Raw genomic sequence first — 8,544 nt, forward strand, 5'->3', positions numbered from 1 at the left:
GGCAGCTAGATAGAGACAGGGAGCATGTAGAAGGTCTCTCCCTACTCTCATATGGACGAAGCTCTGCTGTATGTGCCCCGGAAGTACAGAAAGTGGGGAAAGAGCCGCTGTCTGCATCCTACATGGGGGGCTGAGTATCGGGTGCCCTCTCAGCCTCTGTGGGTGTGAGGTGGGGTCAAGCACCCAACCCTACAGGGAGCCCACGACCTGCCACAGGTGGTCCACAGGTCACTCAGGCGGGGGAACAAGGGAGGGCCCCAGCATTCCTGTGCATGGGGTGCCCTTTGGGGAGGGTGGGATGGCAGGGTCAGGAACAGGACTACAGGGTACAGGGCAGAGCCCACTGCCCCACAGTCACCCTGAACTCCGAGTGTAAGGGGTGAGATGCACCCACTTGAACCACGTAACAGCTAGGTGCCTGGCCAAGAGGGGTTCACCCCTCCCCCAAACCTGTGCCTGGTCCACACTGCACCTCAAGTGGCCCAGCTGGTGTTTGTCCTTGAGCAGAGACTGGAGAGCCATCATGGGTCTGCTTCACACCAACCTGGGAGCCGGGACGGCCACCTCCTCCCCTACCTGCTGGCTCAGGCCCGGCTCCTCCTCCGCTCACCATAACCTTTTATGGAGTCACGGCCTGGTCCTGGGTGACCTGTAGATGTGGGGCCTCCCCTCCCATCGCGGCCAGCACTGATCTGTCCTCAGCGTGCAGTGTCCCCAACAGGGTCCCCAAGCCCAGGACTACACAGGGTGCAGTGGCTGCAAATAGCAGGCCTGTTTCCAGGCAGTGTTCTCAGGAGGTGGTCTCCTGACAAAGGGGCCCTGGGAAAGGACCACAGTGCCCTTCCCAGCCACGCCCAGGTGCTCTGAGTGAGTCGGGCATAGAATCAGGGAATGCAGAGCCCAGACAGGAAGGCCGCAGGCTGGAAGCCACTGTGAACAGCCCAAGGTGGGGAGTGGGCAGGACTAGTTCGTCTGGGCTTTGTGGTGTGCTGGGGCTGCCACAAAGGGCTGGGGATGGCTCTGAGCAGGGTCTGGCTGACCAGGAGGGCGTCATCTGTCTACCATGGCCATCCCCCGCCTCTCTGTCCCACTGTGTGGCCCGGGCAGAGGAGGTGCTTGTTGTGTCCTACCTCACGGATAAGGAAAAGAGTCATTAAAGAATGGACAGAACTGGGCTCCCCGCTCCTGGACACAGCTGCCTCCCTGCTCCCAGGTTCCATCCAGGGCAAGCAGCAGCTGCCACAGGGCCCTGTGGGTACAGCATCCCCAGCCCTAGTGCATGCACTCTATTGACCCCAGGAAGGACACTGTGACGGTCGTCATCCTGCACAGCCATCAGGTCATCCCAAGACACAGTCTGGGGACCTTGGCCAAGACCTCCTGCACCTGCTGTACAGCCGCTGCTGCTGGGCAGGCTGCCCCGAGGCCCCGCCCCAGGCTCAGTCCTGTCCTCACCCTGCTGTGGAAAGAGTCGCACCTGCCTGTGTCCCTCCTCCTCCTGGCTGCTGTCCCCAGCACAGCGTCACATTGCAGACAGTGCGCTCTACCGAGACTGTCCCTTCCCACAGTGGGGACCAGGCTGCTGGGGTGAAGAGTCCAACTCACACCATCTGCAGCAGGCAGGCTCGTCTTCCCACCCTGTGCCCCCGGCCACGCCAGTGAGCGAGATCACCGCACATACGCGGAGAAAGACTTGGAGCCTCGTATGTGTCTTCAGCGTGTGTATGAGATGGGCAGAGGGGAGGAGGAAGAGAGGGCATCACAGTGCCCGAGCATGGGGTGATGTCTGAGGATCTCAGAGGCTGTTGATGGCCAGGCAGTCACCACCTGATCAAGATTAAAAGGCTTTCATCACCTGGGACGTCTCTGCCGCTCCCTGTAACGCCCCGCCTGGGTGGTGCCTGCTCTGGCGCTGTCACCACAGCCGCCTCTCTGTCTGCACCTGGACCTCACGCGTGTGGGACACCGAGCCCAGAGGCAATGCGGCTGCCTGTCACCTGTGTCCTGCTCCGTTGCTGACAGACACTGCTCCGCCCGCCTGGGTATTCCCACCCGCATCTCCCTGTAGATATGTTCATTTCTCTTGGGTGTGGAGAAACTTCTGGGGGTAGACGGGGGTTGGCTGAGTTGCCGGGTCTGCGTTTCCCTTCCCAGAAACCACCAGCCTTCCAAAACCACACCTCACAGCACTCAGCATCACTGGACTGTCCGTCCTCGGTCAGTCTGTCCTCAGTCCTTCTGTCCTTGGTCAGTCCGTCCATCCTCGGCCTGTCCGTCCATCCTCGGTCTGTCCGTCCTCAGTTATCTTATAGGGAACAGAAGTGATCCCTCACAGCTCAGCAGCTTTGGTTTGGGTTCCTAATGTTGTTTGCTGTCTGTTACTTTTTACTCGTGGCTGAGACAAAATACCTAAAGCCCAAAGTGGGAAAAGGAAAGGTTTATTTCTTACAGTTTTTGGAGGTTCCAATTGGCTCCAAGGCAGGCGGGCATGGCTGGGGCGCAGTTCATGGTGGCTGCAAACAGCAAGCAGGAACCAGCAAAGAGCAAGACACACCTTCTTCCTGCCATTACATCACATCCTGGCTCCACCCCTTTGTGGGTGTAGCTCTGACACCATCAATCCAAGCACTAGACAATGAACCATCACAAATGCACAGTGCAAACGCATGAGGCCTGGGGGACACAGACATAAACCATGACATTCCACCCCTGGCCCCCAGGACTCATGTACATCCTTTATCAAAAGACATTTAGTCTACCTCCAAGAGTTGCCAAAGTCCTAAGAGCTTCAGCATTGCTGAATAGTCCAAGTCCCAAGTTTTCTCCAAGATCTATGGCAAACTCTTAATTGTAACCCCCTGTACAAATGAAACAAGGTTAAACACTTCTGAAATGCAAAGGCAAAAGATAAACATTACCATTCCAAAAGTTACAAACAGGGGAATATAAAGCATTGGAAACAAAGCAAGTTCAACATCCAGCAGGGCAAACATTAAGTCCTAGAGTTCCACACTCAGCATCTGAAGCAATCTGGTTGCAAGCTCCAAAAGGCTTGGGTGATTCCACCCCCAGGGCACTTCTGGCAATTTCAACTCCTGCAGCTTTTTTCTTAACTCCTCTCTGCTCGCTTTTTGCAGCCTTCCTTGGATCATCCACATTCCTGGCTTTTCCAAACTTCTGGGGTCTCCACTGCACCTTTGGCTTCACACTTACATCTTCACAAATTGCCCTCTTAGGGGCACACTGCTTGGCCAGCCAGGGCCTTTGCAATCGAGGTGGAAGCCGTCTTACCCTCAGATTTTGTGCATTTTCCTTGCACCTAAGATCAGCACCTTGCGGATGCCGCCAAGGTTTGCTGCTAGCTGGAGCAGTAGCCAGGCTTTTCTATCTCTTGGCTGTAGGGGTCAGCTGCCTGGATCGAAGTACTCTGTTTACCTGATTGTGAGGAAAACCTTCTCTATGTTGCCGCCATTCTGGAACCTCATGTGGCCTCTGTTGCCATTCTAGAACCTGGTGCTCTGCAGCTTTCTCCTCTGAGCAAATTCTTTTACCTTTGCAGTGAGGCTGCAAAGAGTGGGGACCCCCTTCCTGGGATGCCCCAGGGCCATCTTTCTTATCTCTCTGTTTCTCCTCAGCAATCAAAATCTCAACTCTGTCTTTACCATCCACAGCCTTCCTAGCATTTTCCTTCTGGCCAAACTCACAGTATTGCAAATAATCCTGCTGGGCTCTTTGCTCTTGATTTGCAACATAAAGCTGGCTAAAAGCCCCCCAACAATAGCCATACCACAGCCTCAGTATTTGATTGCTTTTTAATTTCTTTTTCAAAATTAATCAGTGCATTGCCCTTTGTCTCAGTCTCAGGCAAAGTCTCTGGGCGGGAGAAAAATGCAGACAAACTTTCTGCCAAGCCATAACACACATCATGTGGAGTCCAACAACCAATGCAGTCCTTCTTCCCAGAAAAAACCTTCCAAGCTTTGTCTTTACCATGAGGGTTCCTATCAGCCTTCTGGTCTCCTGAGCTCTGACTAGAATCTCCTCTACAGAACAGCCTAAGCTGCTCCAGCTCTACGCATCCAGGCGACATATCCGAACCTTTCCAAACTCTGCCCACAAGCCATTTCCAAAGCTTCTTGAAAAACATGGTCAGGTATAGTCACAGCAAATGACCCTGAAAGAGTTTTGGCCCAGACAGGACACTGTAGCCAGTAAAGCCTCAGACCGAACCAAGGAGCTCCATCTCCCCCACCCCTAGGAATTTACCTGTGACTCTATCTTCCCCACCCCTAGGAATTTACCTATGGAAGCCAAAAGAATACTAATGGGCTACCTGTGCATCCCTAATGCCCCCTTAGGTTCCACCCCAAACCTAGGCTACTTATATGCCTCCATTCCACGTGTTCCATGGAGAGATCACTGACCACAGGGGGAGATGCTGCACCCCAGGGGATCGGGGGTGTCTCTCCCTGAATTCTCAAAATAAAGGTCATTTATATTTCATACTTCTTATCTTTTCAGCCGCCACAGTTCTATCAGACCCCACTCTTGGTACCAAATTCTGTCTTAGTTACTTTTTACTTGTGGCTGAGACAAAATACCTGAAGCCCAAAGTTGGGAAAGGAAAGGTTTATTTCTTACAGTTTTTGGAGGTTTCAATTGGCTCCAAGGCAGGCGGGCATGGCTGGGGCGCAGTTCATGGTGGCTGCAAACAGCAAGCAGGAACCAGCAAAGAGCAAGTCACACCTTCTTCCTGCCATTACATCACATCCTGGCTCCACCCCTTTGTGGGTGTAGCACTGACACCATCAATCCAAGCACTAGACAATGAACCAAATGCACAATGCAAAGTCATGAGGCCTGGGGACACAGACATAAACCATGACATCTGCCTTTCCTGCCTTTTCATGTTCTTACCACAGTTTCACTTTATGTTTTCTGAAGGGTCTCAAAGTGCTCTTTCTGGGTCTTGATCACTGTCCTTTAATCTGGACGCAACATCTTGGGCGGATCTGTGAACCACAAAGATTTCTCTACATGTGCCTGGTCATTTAGCATCTTAATTATGTCTTCCCATGCCAGTAGGCCGCTTTCTGTTTGTCTTGTTTTGCAGAAGTAAACTTCAACCTCTTCTCCTCCAGAGGTAGCCTTTGTTTGCAGGACACTGCTGCCTCTCCAAAGTCAGTGTTGTAAGCTATAAAAAAAAACTGTGCTAAACCTGGTTGACCTGTAACTGAACCCTTGTGGTTAAAATTTCCCATGAATGTTTGTACAACCATTAACAGGAGATAACCTCAAAACTTCCCCCAGAGTTGTAAATAACCTGGAAACTTCCCAAGTCATAAATAACCTCAAAACATCCCCCCAGAGTGTTTTTCCCTGTGGTCTCAGCTGTGTAACTATTACCTGATGTCCCTCAAGATACCCTGTAACAAAGCAAATTCCTGTGGTTTTAGGTTTTAAATACCCCAGACTCCTCCCAGTCAGGGCGCTAGTCTCCTACTTGCTACTAGGGACTACATCACTGGCCAGCTAAAATAAACGCGTGGCGGTTTTTTCCCCTTAAGTTCTCTGGTGTCTTTTTGATTTTTGGACCCAATTTGGATTGATTTTGGCAGGTGGGCTGCTTAGGCAGGGCTGATCTCCTGTCTCCGCCACAAGTTCTGCATCTTTGCTGCATGGCTTAGACTCAATTCGTCTGCACGGAGCTCCTTGTGGGGCCCCAGGAAGAGGCTCCTCGCCCCTCTAGGCATCCATCAGCGGTGTCTTCCCTCCTCCTGAACTTCGGGTGCTGCTGCCAAGGCCTCTAGATGATACCCAGGATCTGCTTTGGACCCTGGTGCTGTACACCAGATGACTTGTCGTGCTCAACCCAAACTCTGCCTGGAATTCCTGCAGCCTAGAGGCATGGCTTGCAGTCGGCAGTCCGACTCCTCCAGTTCTGTTCTTCGGGATTCTGCTTTTTCTATTTTTGAGCTCTTGCACTTCCAAACAAGTTTTAAGAGCAACTTAAAGATTTCCATAAAATTCTTCCTGGGATTTTGATCGGAACAGCTTTGAGTCTGCGGTTAATCTAGGGAAGCTGGCCTCTCACCAGTCCGGACCCTGTGACCATCAGCCTCCCACCTGCCACAGGGCCTCTCCCTCTGGGATCCAGCAGCACCTTCTCTCTCATTGAAATTCTCGTCAAGTTCTCTCCCCAAGACTGTTTTAATAAAAATAAAAATTTCATTTGCAGTATAGAGAAGCCTGACATGAAAATACATAGCCTATTTAGTTTTTAAATTTTGTTACAAAAGCAATTGTTATTTGAATGTCACTTTCCTGTCATTTGCTGAAAATGTATAAGGTAATAAACTGACTTTTCATATTGATATTGGGTTCTTCATTTTGCAAAACTCACCAATAGTTGTAGCAATTGCCTTTTAGATCCTGTAGGATTTTCTGTGTAGGAAAAAGTCACTCTGTGCCTAAAAACCGTTTCACTCCTTCTTTCCCCGCCGGAAGCCTGCATTTCTCTCCCCAGCCTCATCACGTTGCTGGACCGCCGTGCAGATGATCACACTGGATTTCAGGGGCAGATTGGTTAGCGTTTCTCTATGAGAATGGTATTTGTGAGTCTTTCCAATTCGTTTGTCTGGATGTGTCTTTATTTTGCCCCTGTTCTGGCGGATTGCTCTCCTGGGCGTAGCATTCCGGACTTTTTCCTTCTTTGGGCGCTGAAGGAGGGTGACTGAAGGACGGTGATTCGTTCCTTCGGTCTCCCTGGTCTGCTGAGCCCTCACTTCCCTCTGCGAGTCCCCGTCCAGTGTCTCTGACCTTCCTGGTGTGCCAGCGGCTCATGGCACATTCCCGCATGTGCATGGCATTCCTTTGTGTCTCTCATGTGACATTTTCTAAGCTCCTCAGACCTTTCGGTCGTCCTTTCCATGGGCTTCAGGAGCTTCTATCATTATCCTGAAGCGTTCGCCCCTTCTTGGACTCCGGTCTCTCCTGTTGCCCCTGATAGAGTTATTTCCAAAAGATGAAAAATATTAACAAAAGATGAGAAATATAAAATAAAAAGCAGCCTTTATTCTGAGAACACGGAGAGAGATGACTGGCAACCCCACCGCTGGCATCCGGCGATCTCTCCGGCGGACACATGGCGTGGGGGCCTGTAAATAGCCTCGGTTTGGGGTGGAACCTAAGGCGGGCATTACGGATACACAGGTAGCCCATTGGTCCTAGGTTTGGCGCCATATGTAAATTCCCAGGGGCGGGAAGATGGCGTCACAGGTAACTTCCTAGGGGCAGGGCAAGATGGGGCTTCCTGCTTCCGGTTGTGGCTTTCCTGGCTACAGTGTCCTGTCTGAGCCAAAACCTTTCATATCCCGTCTTATGGTTATTATTATGAAAAGGGGCGAAGATTTCTCTCTTTAACTACTTCCTGCTGGCAAAGGGCGCTGTACTGGAGCCTAGGGGAGTCGACAGGATGAAGGTTGATGCCCAGGTAGACGCTGGTGCCAGGTGTTTTGGCCAGGACAACTTCACTGGTGAATGCACATATGTCAGACTGGAAAAACAAAGAGACAAGATGTTATGAGGAGACATGGCACTGTCATATTTAAGGACCCAGGTGAGGTAGAAGGAAAGGTGCCTTTGATTTAGACATATCATTCTATCAGGACCATGTTGAGGTAGAAACATTTCCACGGTAAGGCAGAATTCTGAAAATTAAACGTGGGGTTAGGAGGAGTGGAGTTATGAGAGGTGATTACTCCCCCATCTGAAAGCATAAAAGTTAAGACGGTAGGTTGGTAAGGCTTGTCTCTGGTATGCATGACGTTGGAGTCTGTAGGCAATACTGCTAAAGAGTCCTGCTGTAAAAATGATCATTAATAGAATGTAAGAAATTAGGAACCAAAGTGGATAACAAAACATGACTTAGCCTGTTAACTGTGGCTGCGAGGCCTTTGTGAGACGGAGACGGGTAGGTGACAGAAGATGAGATGAACACTCAGAACGATCAGATTTAGGGCTGGGAGGGCACCTCTTAGCCTGAGTGATGTGAGACCAAGATGGCAGTCTAGCAACTTTGATTTAGGCATGGTTCGCTGTAACCTGGTTGTAGTCCTTGGAATGATTTGCTGTAACAGAACTTTAGCAAGTATGAGAAAGGCTTTTATGTATCCTGAAAAAGTATAAACCAAGTGAGAAGACAAAAATGTATCTGTGTCTTGACTAGGGTTACCTGAGAAATTGGTGAATAAGAAAGGAAGGGGGTGGTCTATATCACTGAGGAAGGGTCCACCAGCAACAACAGGTAGGAGCTGTTGAGGCCTCAGTGTGTCTAAGTCAGCCTGTATAAAAGGCATTTTAAAATTTAGGACTGGGACCTGCACAAAATAGGCCCTGTTTGTAAATGGCATAGGTTGACCATCAATACCCCATCATAGAGATTGAGGACTTAATATAGCAGCCTGAATACTCAGGAAGAACTCTGTATATATGGCCTCTATGTCCACAAATATAGAGAATGTCTTACCTGAGAGTTTTGTGCGA

At 50.5% G+C, this 8,544-nt stretch overlaps 1 long non-coding RNA gene across 2 annotated transcripts; it reads right to left on the minus strand.

Moving 5' to 3' along the window:
- Window positions 1-1,271: 1,271 nt before the first annotated feature.
- LOC134474190 (uncharacterized) lies at window positions 1,272-7,985 on the minus strand. 2 transcript variants are annotated; one of them, XR_010044851.1, is made up of 4 exons: window positions 4,642-7,985; window positions 2,450-2,858; window positions 2,181-2,305; window positions 1,272-1,827 (listed from the first exon to the last, which is right to left on the minus strand). It is a non-coding gene; the product is annotated as an uncharacterized LOC134474190 (long non-coding RNA). The 2 variants fall into 2 exon arrangements; XR_010044850.1 differs by lacking the exon at window positions 4,642-7,985 and having other exon boundaries at window positions 2,450-4,030.
- Between the last annotated feature and the right edge of the window lie 559 nt (window positions 7,986-8,544).

This window comes from Cavia porcellus, unplaced genomic scaffold (genome assembly GCF_034190915.1).
Source record: "Cavia porcellus strain 051 isolate PalLab524CR breed Dunkin Hartley unplaced genomic scaffold, mCavPor4.1 scaffold_31, whole genome shotgun sequence".
In the NCBI taxonomy this organism is placed as follows: domain Eukaryota; kingdom Metazoa; phylum Chordata; class Mammalia; order Rodentia; family Caviidae; genus Cavia; species Cavia porcellus.